The following is a 16,103-nucleotide window of genomic DNA, read 5'->3' on the forward strand; positions in this document are numbered from 1 at the left end:
CAAGATGCTCTTACTCGCAGCTCTCAATATTCCCTCCCTCATTGACAATACACTCCCATGACTGCTTACCATCTCTTAGATTTGACAACACTCTCTCACCGTGTATAAGCCATCCTTCCAGGTTGAGGCTCTGGTTCATGTCGTTGTGTGTGTGTGTTCGATCCTTGTGGTCGACTTCGGATACGCCTACTGTGTGCGTCTTGGGATTGTTCCTACGAAGTAAAAACTCTCTCTCTCTCTCTCTCTCTCTCTCTATGGAAAATTCATCTTAGGCAACCCATAATAAACATCCACAACACTTGAGTCTTACTACACAAATAGAGTGCTTTCCTCCATGTTGGCTCCTTATGAAAATAGAAGAACTATGCAAGTCCTCAATGAATGATGAGTGTTGTGCAACTGCAAATACTTTGAGCAACCCCAATCCATGAGTGCATATTGGTAACCCCCTTAGGAAGGCTGGGAGCCTTATGGATTGTGTAACCCATGAAGATAAAACACAACGTATACACTATCAAACCCTCTTATCAAGTCCTCAACCCTCCAGATCTGGATAACTCCCCCTAACTCTAGCCCTATCCATCACTCATTAATTCACCTCCCAATCAATGTCTTTCAACTCTAGTTCGATGCTTAGACATCCATAACCATGGTTAATATTCCCTATGCAATTTAACTTGCATTCAGCTCTAGAACATGTCAAAATCCCACAAAGACAATGCAAAACCTTGCAAGTAGCATGCAAATCATCATTTTAGTTCAAAAACTTGAAAAACTATGGAAGATAACAAATCCTAGAATCCATAGGCAGTTCCACCAACTTTCACGCATCATTTGGCCCATGGCATGGACCCATTCTAGGACTATGGTAGCTCTTGGAACTTGTGAGTGTCTATAACTTGTACCACAAACACCTATGAAATGCTTCTTATCTTGCATGCTTCATGTCTTTTCACAATCAAACTATTTTGGGATTGACTTTGAGGATGTGGCTCCCTAGTCATTCTAACTTCGAGATGCATCCTATGGTATGAATTTGTAGATGCCTAGGGGATATCCCACATTTACTTGACTACTCTTGCTCATGCTAGGTAGCATCTCATCAAGTGTTCTACATTTGATGGATGTCTGAATTCAGCATATTTAACATTGTCCTCAATTTAGTGTTAGTCTACTCTTCCCTCTGATTCTTCATAAGTATGATGGCACCACATCCTAGGAAGCAAACACTTTGGATTTGCAAGATTGTATGGCTTATAATCTTGTGTATTGTAGGCTTTGTGTTCTTCTGCATGCCTAACCATGATGCACATCTCCCTCCTAGTATCAAGTTTCTTCTCTTGTCCTTTACACATGAGCATACACAGGTAATAAACATCCTAAGATTCTTGATATTTGGCTTATTTTTGTTGCAAGCTTCCTTTGGTGTCATATCATGCAAAGAACTAGTAGGGACCAATTCAAACAAATAAACCATTGTGTAAACTACTTTCACTTAATACTTCTTAGGCATGTCCTTAGTCATCATCATGCACACCCAAGAATGGTGTGGTTCTTTCTCAATGTCTCCAAACCCCACATCATTGGATCAAGGCTCTTAATACAATAACCACACTAGGATTTTTTTATTGTCTTGAACTCTCAAAATTTATTAAATACTTCATACCTTACCATCGTGAAAAAGAAATGTTTTCTAGTATAGTCATCAATAAAGATGATAGATATTTGCTTTTAGGTTGTGATGGCATATTTATCATGTATCTTGCAATATCATTGTGGAGCACCTCTAGCATCTCTTGGCTCTAGGGGCTTGATTCTTCAAAAAAGTGTATGTATGGTACTTCCCATAAAGGCTTCCTTCATATAAACCCTTGAGATTTTCACTATGGGCCTTGATTCTTCGGAAAAGTGTCTCTATGGTACTTCCCATTATGGCTTCCTTCACATAAATACTCAAGGACGTGTTCACGATGTAAAAGCATGATATATCAACTGCAATTAAGGGTATTTAAGAAACCTCGTACTATGGATTTTTAGAACCACCCCTTTGAATAAAATTTTTTATTTTTGAATTATAAAACCCTTGCTATATGTATGATTTTTTAACTCCCAAGGAAATACAACCCCTTCTATTGAATGCACATGCAATCTTATATATTGTTTAGTGAACTGCCCATGCATAAAACCTGTAGTTTTAAATTTGGGTGTCTATTTTGACCATGTTTTAGTATTCAAGTGTCTTCATGGCTCTAAAGTGAAGATGTCCAAACCATTGGTGCCAAAGTTGAGAATTAGTATGTTCAAGTATACATACATTCTATCTAGGAGGTACCACTACTAATGATGTCTCACTCAATCTTATATGGCTCCTGCCTTGGTGAACAAAAATCACCTTCTTATCATCAAAGAGATATAGTGGATTTATGTACGGTTCCTTCCTCGGTGAACAAATTTGGGTAGTCCATGTACTATGGTTCCTTCCGTTGTAAATAAGATCACAATGCATGTTCTATGGTTCCTTCCTTTGTGAGCAAGAACATTCTTATTATCAAAGAGAACTTGATTCTTTTGATCAACATGCTATAAAACTGACAGTAGATTTCTATTGAAGTTTGAGCATGTGAATAACACGTTACAAATGGATTTGATCTCACCATTTAGAAGTTGAATTATTATGTCACTAGTTCATTTCATTAGAAGTTCACTAGATGAAACATCTAGATCACCCTTGACTAGGTTAAGTGTCTTGAACCAATCCCTTATGCAACACGTGTTGTGATGCACTAGAGTCCACTATTCGAATTTGACGATCATATTTCTTTGCTGCAAGAAAAGTTGTGCACAAGTTGATGGGGGTTTGAGATGTCCAAGTTCTCTCATGGCCTATCTAGCACATTGGTGCTATTTCCATTGCACACAAAATGTTGTGAGATGCATCAACATTATCTAACCCTTCAAAAGCATACTCCATTTCAGTTGTATGTTCCCAAAAATGGCTTCTCTCCTCTGTTGCCTTGCCCACCTTTAAGCTTACTAGTGAAATATTTGGCAATGTGGCCTATCTTGTCAAAGCTATAACACTTTATCTTATTCTTTGCAACAATATTTGTATGGCATAAATTGATGTTTCTGTTGGCCTTGACTACTCTCATTTTATCCAAACTTAATCCCACTATGCTATGCTTCCTTTTGAGGCTTCTTGCATTGTTGTCTCTATTGACCTTGACTAATCTTGTCCTGTCCGAACTTGCACCAAGAACTCCCACTATGTTGTGCTTTCTTCTAAAATCTAATTTCCCGTATGTTGTTCTTGCTTCTAAGAGCTAATTACCTTTAAGCTGTATGTGATGCAACTTTGCCACAAATGTCCCTTCAACATAGTCGTCCCGAAACTAGGAGAACAAGGTCATTATTTGTGGAGGCGAAGTGCCAAAACCAAGCACTCAAGGGAGTGAAAAGTATAGGGATGCCTCACATCTCTATATATTAAATGCTACAATTTTAAAATTTTGAATATTGTTGCATTGATGTTGGCATTCATGAGACACATTATTTTGAAAAGAATGAATTTTTGCTTAGGACTTTGAATGTAAAGCCATGAATTCAGTCTTTCTAAACCAAGTCAAAGAGGAAAACTACTCCATCTACATTTCTCAAAGGCTAGTATAATTTTACCATACCAACTATCAATGTGTTTGGTGCCATTCTTAGGTTTTGTAAAATCTAAGTGCATTAATTATCACAAAGATGACATGTATCTAGAATTTTGAGTGTCATACTCTATTGCTAGATCGAAATATCTTGCATATCTAGAAATATTAGATAAAGAGTATCTTTATTGGACACAATTATGAGTGTTGATTGAAGGAGAAGTGGTCAAACCAGCACAATCAACAATGTAATGGGAGAAAGATTCCCATGAAGAGATGAATTCCAAAGCACTTAATAATACATGCCTCAAAAATGTATTTGCCTAAATGATGCATTTGACATATGGAAAACACTAATGTCCATATATGAGGGCAAGATATTGGTCACACATCTCAAGTATAATTTGTAGATCTTAGAATGAGAGATGTGTGATGCCATGATGGATCATCTAAACTACATGAAACTCTAAAGGATAGATAGACTGAAAAAGGCTTTGACATGGACTGTGAGTTTGTGGAATGCAAGTTCCATGAGTCTGCCCCTATCCTTTGAAGGCCTCAATTGTGCAATGTTGCCTCTTGGTCCACTTTCATCACTTTAAGGACCCAGCCTATCACGTCAGATATATACACACCTTGACAATGAGCTCTTCACAATCATTCTCATGCTTGACATAGCTTCTTACACTCAAACTTGTACAAGCTACTCTATCTTTTGAGTTGCTCTTGCATGTAGTTGCATGCTCTTAGGCCTCTATGGAGCTTTACCACACTTTTGATCCAAGCCTCCACATCTTTATGAGGCTTGCTTTGATTGATTGCAATCCTTCTCCTACTTGGCCGTAATAGTTATTGAAGATGTTGAAGCCATTTTTGGCATCTTTCCTTGCAACTCATGAATTTATGTAGCATTCCTATTCTTAAGACATTAAAAGACACAAATACCACTCAATCACTAAGCCTTCAATAAAATGTCCTTTGCCTAGGCTCCTTATGTTTCCTTGAACTCAAGCTATAAAATTCAAAGCTTCAAAAGTGAGCCATTAAGACTTTGAAACTTGAAAAAATAAATCACAACTTTGTAACCAACTAGAAAAAACTCAAACATATGCAAAGAACCCTCTCAAAAACTCTCCCCCAGAATAACAAAATAGAGGGTATCAAGAATTGAAGAATCCTCTCTCTTTTCCTATTGGACACACAACCCATGAAACTAGAATGCCCACAAAGGAGTTTGAGAGAGTAAAATGAGGACTGACACATAGGATCTCCTCTTAGCCTCACATCCTTTTTCACTCAAAAGTACGTTGAAAAAAGTCAACCATCATAATGTGGAAGGTAAGTGACCTATTTATGGAAAAGGGAATTGGTCAAGTAACATGTCACTCATACCAAATTTGATGACTTCTTAAAAAGAATGAAGAACCAATACATTTATATGTTCCATTTTGTAGTACTAGAAATACCCTCTTATCAATTTAAGAAAAATATGGCTATTTATGTAGCTGCATATAAAGAACCTTGAGAGTCATGTAAAGAGAGTATATCAATCAAAGCAAAAATAGATGAAACTTGTTGACCTGCAGTAGGACAATATTTCTATAATCATAAAGACTTGCATGACATTCAATCTTACACATTATATATCTCTCCATGTGCTAGCCAACCATAGCATTGATGCCACCTCATTTGATACTAATGGTAACAATAAATCAATTTTGATAGCGTTAACTATTGCTGAATGTAACTATTACAATGTTGACTGCATCTTTCTACAATCTATCATTATTTCTTTTTGGAATAGTTAAATGTCAATTAGAGCCTCATAAACCATAGTGTAAGGCCACATTTACTAGGGTATCAACCACATAAGGTTTTGAATTAGTAAGAACACCAAACTGAATAGATTTTATGCATGATGGTATGCAATTCTTGCCAACAATAATCATATAAAAAAGTAATCACCTCTCACTTCTATGAGACTATGGATCACAAGGAAAAAAACTTATGTAAAAGGTATTTAAAAAAAAACAACTAGACCCAAATCACATAGTGGAAGCTCTTTTTTAAGGGCCTCTTGCTCTAGTCCTACATTAAGTAGTATAGATGATAGAGCAATGCAATGCACACAAATTTCTTATGCAAAATTCATTTAATAATATCAACCTAACCTCAATCCTTGATTACACACAACTCATCAAAAACCTAGAAAATGACCGCTTGCAACTATGACTTCTCAAGAGGCAATGTGGATATGTGACTCTAATGAGGGATTAAGTAAGATCCGTGTGCTCACTGAACTTCAGCCATTGGGGAATAGATTAACTCTATCAAACCATCCTTGACAAACTCCTTCATGAAGTGATAATGAACCTTGATAATGCTTTGTTCTAGCATGGAACCTTGATAATGAACCTCGATATACTTTTTCCTAGCATGGATCATCGGGTTTTTTGGGATTTGCAATGTAAGTCTAGCTGCTGTCACAATGGGTCTCTACTACTTCATCTTGGAAGACCTTCATTTCTTCTAGAATCTAGGCAAGCCCTAAAGCCTTGTATGATGCCATACATAGTGCTTGATATTTTACCTCCATTGAGGAGCGGTGGATTATTTCTTGCTAGGCCATGAGATGGCCCCTAACCTAAAAAAAATATATGCAAAATTGGACTATTGAATATCCATGTCTCTAGCCCAATCTAAAGCACAATACCATGGAAATAAACTCCAATGGAAATAAACTCCAAAGCAGTAGGTGATTCCATGTATGGTGGTGCCCTTAAGACATCAAAGCATAGGTGGGCATGCTTTCTAATGTGTCTCCCTTGGTGCAAATGCAAACTCATAGAGCAATCTTACAAAGAATGCAATGTCAAGCCAAGTATTGTTTGTAAAATCTTGACCATTTGTTGATATCAAGTATACCTTTGATTAATAGGTAACTTGGCTCCGAATTCCATGGGAGTAACTATAGCCTTGCAATCCTATAGCTTAGTATCTCTCGAAAATATTTCTCTTGGAGATGAACATCTTGCCTTACTACTGCCAAATTGTGATGCCAAGAAAGTAATAAAAAAGTCCAAGATCTATCATATCAAAGTGCATCTTCAATAGAATCTTCACATCTTCAATCTTGTCCTTGTGATCCCCCATTATGATCAAGTCATCACCAAATACGATCAAGTAATCCCCAGATACTATCTAGACATCAACATATAGGATCACCATCACATTTAATGGACTCTAAATCAAACCAAATTATGCTAACAAAGTAATCATTAGTCCTTTGGTACCACACTTGTGGGGCCTTTTTCATTTTGTTTTAAGGCCTTCTTGAATCAGCAACACCTCCTCCTTGAGGTCTCTCTTCAAGAATGCTCACTTGATATCAATCTAGTAGGGATCTAGAAAATGAACCACTGTGAATGGGCTACCAACATGGTTACCATCCAAATCATCTCCATTTGCACTATTGGAGCAAACATCTCATCATAATCAAGACTCTTTGTCTACATAAACAAACCCTTGTGGTCACTAGCATGGTGCTATCAAGCACTTCCTCAAATGGCATAAGAGATTTGGCCATCTCGAATATTGAGTCTTAGACATGATGTTAAAATAACAAACTTGGGATCCCACCATTTGTTGAGAATCATCACTTGGTAGGAAAAAAAATCGAGATCCATTCTTAATGGCGGCCACAAATTGGGCCATGGAACTACTTTGAGTTGTTCACTCAAGCATCTTATGCTAAAATGCTCATGAGATCCCTTGTCAGATCTTTGTACTTTCACACCTGCATCAATGACTTAAGTTGGATGACATAGATATAGACTCTATCAAAGAAGTCTCAAGACTTTGACAAGTTTAGGGAACGGAGGACAAAGATGTTATGTGAGACCATGAAGAATATGAAGATACTTTGATGAGCCTGATAGAGGAGGGTAGTTTACATCTAAGAAGCTTGATAGGTATATAGAAAAATTGGGATCAAGCCACATCACCCTAGCAAACAAGGTGGAAAAAAGGATAAATGGGATGATATTGGAAGGGGATGAGCATGCTACGAGGGAAGAATATTCAAAGGTTGTTGTAATTGAGGCACTTAATGCAGCTATACACATATTAAATGAAGGAAGCCCTAAATTAAATTTCAACAAAGGCAATTCAATGAAAGACATATCTAAATTCATATTCTAAAAAGAAGCACATCATCAAGAAACTTTGAGTATTTTGGTCTGATGCTTGGGTCCATGTATATAGAGACATATGGACTAAGTGAGATCCAAGGAGCTAGAAAGGCGTCTTCGCCAATTATAATTAAAAATCAAAGGCTATTGGTTGTTTGATCCGATTACAAAAAAGGTGGTGGTTAGCTAGGTTGTGGTCTTTCAAGAGATCAAATCCCAAACATGGAATAGCCCTATGATCACACCCCAATGCAAACTTGAAACTAGTTCTAGAATGAGTCTCAAATCCAAGATCTGTATCCAAGGTTAACAAACATAGAGTTCGACTTAGATTAAGACTACTTCTAAGGGGTTGAGAATTATGAGTTCTTGCATTCATGGATATAATGACCTAGCTTCTTGTAAAAATGGCATCTCCCTTTCTTCTTTGCTTTTCCTACTTCATTCTTTTGCTTGTTAGATGGCTACCTAACAATAGCTTTAAATAGTGCACCAGCTTTAGGCCTTATTCGACTTTGTCTTCATGAGTGTAAGATCCATAGGGTGAGGAGGCACAAAGGAAGAAATCAAGAGGTTTGGGATTAGAATTAGGGGAAGCCATGGTGGTGAAGATGAAGGTCACAATTGAAGAGAAGTTAGGGATATTGGATGATGGATGCAATGAGAGTGAGTGCGATGATAGAAGAGCACACTAAAAAGCAAATGTAAGGACATTGGATCCTTAAAGAAGCCAAAAAGGCACTAAAATGTGAGAAGCAATGGCACTAAACTCCCTATTGGGTTTGCACGGCTCAATGGGTTGTCTTGGAACCTTGGGTGTGCATGGCTCAATAGGTCATCTTGGAATTTTCAGTGCCAAAATTGATACAATTCTTTGGAACTAACAAACTACACGTCATTACCATAATCACTAATTACTTCTTGATTTAGACTAGTCATTTGATGTGGACCTTGGGTAGGTGGCAAGGTCTGGCTGTTGTAATGAGGTATGTCTTAGCTTGGTAGGGCTTTACTCAAATTCCATTAAAGATCTTGGGGATGAATTGTCCCTATAGATATGATAATTGCACTATCCCCTTGTTAAAACTTCAATGATAATGTAGGGTAATTCCATTTGAGCTTGAGATTGGTCTTAAGAGAACCCAGCTTGGTGTTATATAATAGGACAAGCATTCCTTTCTTCAAGTTATTGGGCACAATGTGCCTATCATGCCAAGCTTTCCTTGCCTATTGAATGCCTTGTTGTGACCAAGCTTCTTGAGTCCTTAGCTCATCTTGATCAATGAGTTATTGCAGTCACTTCTTGATTGCTTCTGGCTCTTGAAGTTGGTACTTAGTTGCTACTCAAAGGCTCAGCACTAGGAATTTCAAAGGAACCACAACTTCCAAACCAAATGCCATCTGGAATGGGGTCAAATTTTTTGTCACATTATATGCTATATGATATGCCCATATGTACCATGCAACTTGGTATCCCAATCTCACCCATCTGTGTTAACCGTCTGGTTGAGAATGCTCTTGAGTATCTTGTTTGTTGATTTAGTGTGGCCATTGCACCAAGGAAAATAGGTTGTTTGCACTCGGTGTTTAGCCATGAACTTGGTCATTAGAGAAGTATAGACTTGATTCAAGAAATATGTGATTTGTTCTCACTGATAAACTCAGTTAAACAACAAGATGAAGAATTCATAAATGAACCCAATGGTCCTTTGAGCCAATTTTTCATGTAGTGCCTTGGCTTTTGCCAACATGGCATAATCTGTTGCCACAATGATGTAATTATTTTGTGTGTACTATGTAACATTCTTGAATGGATCAATATAGTCCAATACCTGTGTTTTAAATGCTTCATAGGGCTAACTTGGTTGAAGTGGCATATGATTTTGTGGTAACAAATGGCCAGCACTTAAACATATGTCACATTTTAAACATTGATCATCACGTCTCAAAAAAGTTTGCTTCATTATAGACCTTCTTGCATTATCTTTTGAATATGATTTCTCCACTGAATTGTCCTCCAATAAGCCTAGTATGTCACTCACTTAGCACACTTTCCCATTCATGGGGTAGCACCCAAGAATGCAAGACCCACGGGGGATTCACTAGTAGTAATAAGGAGACGTCACTTGCGTGCAATAAATATATGAAAATTCCCCTTTTCTACCCCCTATTTACGGGACCTTACCTTATAAAATGTACCTTCCTTCCCTTATATAACCCCCCTCCCTTACACTCACGTGGTACCATACGATAAACCCTAGTGGGCCCCACGGGGCAAGACCCTGATTAGTCCCTAGAAATACAACTATCCTGTGATCAAGCTGATACTTCAAGATTTCAAAGCTAGTTGTTTGTGCTTGTCTCATGACATATTCTTGGGAAATGTGTCTTGTGAGATAGGTATTGAAGCATCTCATCATACTCGGTTTCAGACACATCCACAACAAACAAATAAGCATCTAGGAGCCTACTGGCACCAGACTTCTAGTTTTCATTTGGGCCAGACAAACATCAAAAGTAGTTTGTGCCTACATGAGAGTTTCTCAGTTAATGAAAGATCTTGAAATTTAATTGCTATAGTAATGGCATCCACCATTCTAGTCATCCTTGGATGAAATTTTTCTTTGATTAAAAATATAAAGCTTGGTGATCAACATAAAAGACAAAAGGCTTACCAATCAAGTATGCTTGAATTTTTAGACACTATAGACCATCCCAAGAGCTTCATGCTTGGTAGTGATGTAATTGCACTCATGTGGTGTCATAAGCTAGCTCTAGTATAGTAGATCAGGTGGTCTTCTAGTAGACTATGCCAAGATAGTACCAACGGCATAGCCTAATGTATCAATATAAACATGGAAGATCACATCCCACCTGGGTGACCTCAAAATGTCTTGGATACTCATTGCACGTTGTAGATAAATCTTCAATCCACTAGAATATGGTATCCTTTATAGTCAAATCATAGAGAGGAGCTGAAAATCCTTCACAAACGACCTATCAAAATTGATGAACCCAATAAAGGATCTTGGGCTTTGGCATTTGCTCGATTTGCTCATATCTTGCTTGGCTTGGTCTGAATACCTTCTTTAAAAATCATATATCCAAGTAATATACTAATCCTTACATAAAATACATGATTGGCTAGGTTCAAGGAGATCCTGACTTGTCTATGTTTGGAAAAAGACATTTTAAGATAGCCAAGATGCACAGAGATTTTTGAGCAGACACAAAAGCCATCCAAGTAGATAGCAATGAGCTCGATTAAGTAATCCTTGAAAGCTTCAACCATGAATCGTTGAAATGTTGACAGTGCATTACAGGCGCATTACGTAAACCAAATGGCATAATTTTATTAGCATGTGAATCCCACTCCATGATGCATGTAGTCTTTTGACAGTCCTTGTGTGCCAATGATTTTCCTAGGGGGACCACTATGTGAAAACCTCATATAGCACGTGCAATCAAGGGGTATTAGAAAAAACCCCTACCTATGGGTTTTTATAACCTATATACACACCTTCTATAAATATTGAGATGATTAAAGTATTCCTTATGTATAAAAAATTTCACTTTTTGAATTAAGAAACCCCTTAGGTATGTATATTTTTTGTAACTCCATAAAAATATAAAACCCCTTCCGTTGATCGCACGTGCTCTCTTACATATTTCTTAATGACCCCGATTTGAATGTACCCACTATAACCTCTTGAGATTATTACATCAAAGTGTCTAGAGGGGTACAAATCTCCATCATCTTGATTTGTTGGTGTAGATCTTGGATAGGATTTGGATTGGAAGATGGAGGCCTTGGTGCCTATATGGTAGGTGGTACCTTGTCGATCTTGTGTGGATCACAAGGAGCTTATGTGAGGCTAATAGCTAATGCAAACACTTTGTGCTTTGGCTCTGATCATGTGGTTCCCCATTGTTCTCTGCTCTCTCATCCCACGTTGTGGTTCTAGCTCTCTCCTCCATCATCCTTCTTGACATTGTATCAGAGCACATGGTTGCTCTTTTCCCCTCCTTCCTTTTTTTTTTTGGGGCAAAAAGAGTGATTATATGAGGTCAAAACATTTTTGTACATCTTCAAAGCTCATCCAAAAAAGGAGTGCTGTTCACATATGAACTTCCTCTCTTACCACAAGAGTTATAAGAACCAAAACTAGTAGATTCCTCAATAGATATTGAGAGAAGCTTCTCAAATATGGAAAGAGAGCTAGAGGATTCCTCCTTGGAGTCAGTGGTGTGTGCTGAAGCATCAACAGGAGCAGCAGTAACATCAAAAAAATTTCCAATAGAAACACCCTGGATAGGGTCACTAGATATCTCATCCATATCCTAGCTGAACAGGTAGCACAAGTCTCTGAGTTTGAAAGGAAGGGACAGAATCAGCAGAAGGTATTCGAGTGGAGAGGCCAACAGAGGGAATCTAAGTGCAGGGGCCAAAAGTAGCAGGAGGCAACTAAGCTGAGGGAAAAAGCAGGGGGAGACAGAGTGAAGAGGCCAACAAAATGAGGCTGAGTAGAGGGGCCAACAGTAGTAGAGGGAAACTGGGTTGAAAAGACAACAGAGGGACTCTGAGTATAAGGACAAGCAGTAGGAGAAGGAAACTGGGCTGAGGGGCTAGTAGAATCAAAGGGAACCTGAGTGAAGAGGCCATCAAAAGGAGGCTGAGTAGAGGGGCCAGCAGCAGCAGAGGGGACCTGAGTTAAAGGACCAGCTGTGGTAGTTCTCCTCCGCATGAAGTTAGGCAACTTTGTATAATCATCAGAGATAAAACAATAGCATTTGTGTCTTAAGATATCTGCATTCAATCTTGAGTGTTCAAGATTGTAGGCACTTATGAAGAAATCAAGGCATCTTTTTTCTTGTCCCACCATGAAACAAACAAGACATCAATACAAAGCTCCTTATGCTTAAACTAAAAATTATTTCTAAGATCCAAATGAACCAAAGAGCATGAGCTCTTATTTGGAACCAAGGCTAATGCCTTATTTTGCAAGCATCACCTAATAGAATAGCTTTCCAATTCATAGGTTCTCCACACTCTATCTAAATAAGTTTTCAAACTCTTCTAGCATGAGGGCAAGCAACAAATAAATGAAAAATATCCTCCATGGAGTCCAGACATCTCTGACACTTGCCATCTCCCTTTCTTATTCTGAATCCTCTAGCATTAGTCCAATCTGTTTTATGGAGAATAAGCCAAGCAAGACAAGACATCTTCTCTGGAACACTTTTAACCCATATTCTGTTAAACTTGGCATACCAAACAACTCTATTATCTTTAAATTTCCATCTGACATGTGGGTTCTAAAGAGATCATCCATGTCAGCGGTAGGGGTTGGTATTGGAATTAAGGAAGAACATCCTACCCAACTGAATTCTTTATGCATACATGGGACAGAGCCTTCTTTCCAGCTAATTTCTCCCTTCCACAAGTCCAACCTCCCCATGACCAGTCCCTGATTTTGATTGGTGAGGGGAAATTCGCTTCTAATTCCTGCCTTGTCTTCCATCTGAAGAGTTATATGTTACACAATTGCCCTTAAGATTGAATACCCTTTTTAAAAAAACTAGCTGCTACTGCTGCCACAATAAATTGTTCATCTGTCAGTGTGCAGCTTCTGAATATTGTTGAAACCCATACTGAGTCAATGGCCATGAAGGCCCCTTTATCAGAGAATTGTAAAAAGGCTTTTATATTTTCAAAGGCACCCCAAATAGACTTTCACAGAGGGCTTCCTTTGGCCTTGCATGCTTTAGGGTTGAATATAGCTGAAGTAAGAGGATAATTTCTCCATTTGGGAGCCCTGCAGGGTCTGATGAGTCTCATATTTCCCAATAAGAGATGAGCTCAATCATTTTCTGGATGTATTAGAGCTTTGATTATCCAAGTAGTTGAAAGTTTTTTGGTAGTAGCTGAAATATATATCACACCTAGCCCTCCTTCTTCCCTGGGCTTAATATAGTAACTCCATCTTACATTAGAGATTTTGCTATTTCCTCCCCACAAAAATGATCTACACAATCTGATGATTCTATCAAGTCCTGCTTTAGATGGAGACCAGCAAGAAAGATAAAATATAGCTATGGGGTAAAGACAATGGTTGAGTACCAATCTCCTTCCAGCCAAGTTTACCTAGAAGCTTCTCTGCTTATCCAACTTTTTCTAAAATCTATCTAAGACCCAATCACACCTTTGCTTCATTGTGACATCAAATCCCATTGGAATGCCCAAAAGTCTAAAGATTGCGTCCTTTTGAATTTTAAGACATCCCAACTATTGAAGAACCCCCTGTTCCTTGCCACTGAGAGTATCATACCCTATTTTGGAATGGTTAATTGAAGATCTCGAAGCTTTACAGAAAACATCAAGGCAATCCATCACACAGTTGACATCCTACTTAGTATTTCTAGGGGTGAGTGTAGTGTCATCTGCAAACTATTGATAGACAAGCTGTTTACCATTCATAAGCTCAATCCCTTGGAGACTTCTCTCTTGGATTTGGCTTCTAAGGAGCCGGCCAATAGCATTTGCTGCTATAGCAAATAGGAGAGGAGCCAAGGGGCATCCTTGTCTAATTGATCTTTTCAAAAAGAAAGGGTCACTCATCTTCCCATTGAAGTTAACCTTAACTGAAGCATTGGTGAGAAGGAGCTTGACATTTGAAACAAAGGAAGGACCCAGACCCATGTCTTGTGGGTAGGTGGTACCTTGTGGATCTTGTGTGGATCACAAGGAGCCTTGTACGTGAGGCTGATAGCTAATGCAAACACTTAATACTTTGGCTCTAATCTTGTGGTTCCCCATTGTTCTCTACTCCCTCATCCCACGTTGTGGTTCTAGCTCTCTCCTCCATCATCCTTCTTAACATGGTATCAGAGTACATGGTTGCTCTTCTCCCCTCCTTCCGTTTGCCAATCATAGTTCCTCTCTCAACTTGCTCTTTCTTCAGCAATGGTTATGGACAAGGTTTCTTAATACTAGCTAAACCTTGTGCTACTAATTGTAATTGAGGGGGCCTTGGCACTTTGCGAGTTTATTTCTTGCGAGTTTTGTGAGTTTTTAACCCTATAAAAATATAGCTAGTGGCTAGCTATACATAACCTCGAATAGAGTCTACCTCTGCCTCTCCCTTCAACTCAATAAGTAGTATGATTTCATAAATGTTTATTATGATAACTTGCTTGCTATGTTATGTTGTCAATGGACACTACACACATTCCTGCATTAATTACTTTCAACTCCAAGCAACTTTTATGAAAAGCAATAGACATGAAAGGAGACTTACAAATAGGTTAGAAAGGAAACTTACGGCATGAATAACATCTTCATATTTTTAGAGGCAAGAGTTGCCACAAATGTAATGCCAAACTAGCAAAAATTGCACATAGCATGAACGAAAAGTTCCTCACTATCTCCACCCTAAAAATGTAATCCACTAACTTCTTGACACAACTGCTCAAACAACCTTATGGCCTTTTCTAGAATAAGACCAAATTTAGAAGAGGTTTGTCGGAGAGAGTTGTGGTTGGTGGATGCACATGTATTGGTTTATGACAAGACCTAAGGCCAAGTCTATGTATACAAAATACATAGCTTCCTTTGTTTAATGCATCACTTCCTCCTCGCTCATGTTAGTTCCATTGTCAACTAGCCATTGCTGTAGTTGCAATGTAGGTGGATTTACAATGCTTTTGTTCACATATTGCTCACATTATTAGGACATAACCACATGGATTGCATTATCTCACCCCCACTATAAGACCACTTTCCAAAGAATCCTAGGGCCAAAATGTTCTTTGTTGTCCTACCCAAGGTGATTGCCTTCCCACATTCTCTCTCTCTCTCTCTCTCTGTCTCTCTCTCTCTCTATCTTCCTTTCTCACTTTCTTTCTCTCTTCCTCTCTCTCTTCCTCTCGCTTTCTTTCTCTCTCTTTCTCTCTCTCTTCTTGCTTCCTCACTCTATTTCTTGCTTCGTCTCTTTCTTTCTCACCACCCTCTTCTAGCAACCCTCTCTTCCTTCCCTCTCTTCCTTTCTCTCTCCCTCTCTATCCATTCATAATATTCTGCACAGCTTGATTACCTATTCATTGACTTCTGGAAACCTACATGCCCCCCTTTGATTCTTAATTTCATCATCTGACACCCCTTTCTGGCAGCTCATTTACCTTTAACCATAGATTTTTTTAATAGAGCTACTGAACATGAAAACTAATTCAACATTTCAGGCATCTTCTCCTTCTATATGCAAAT

Source organism: Dipteris shenzhenensis, chromosome 31, assembly GCF_047967505.1.
Source record: "Dipteris shenzhenensis isolate YYH24624 ecotype China chromosome 31, Dip_SZ_1.0, whole genome shotgun sequence".
NCBI lineage: Eukaryota > Viridiplantae > Streptophyta > Polypodiopsida > Gleicheniales > Dipteridaceae > Dipteris > Dipteris shenzhenensis.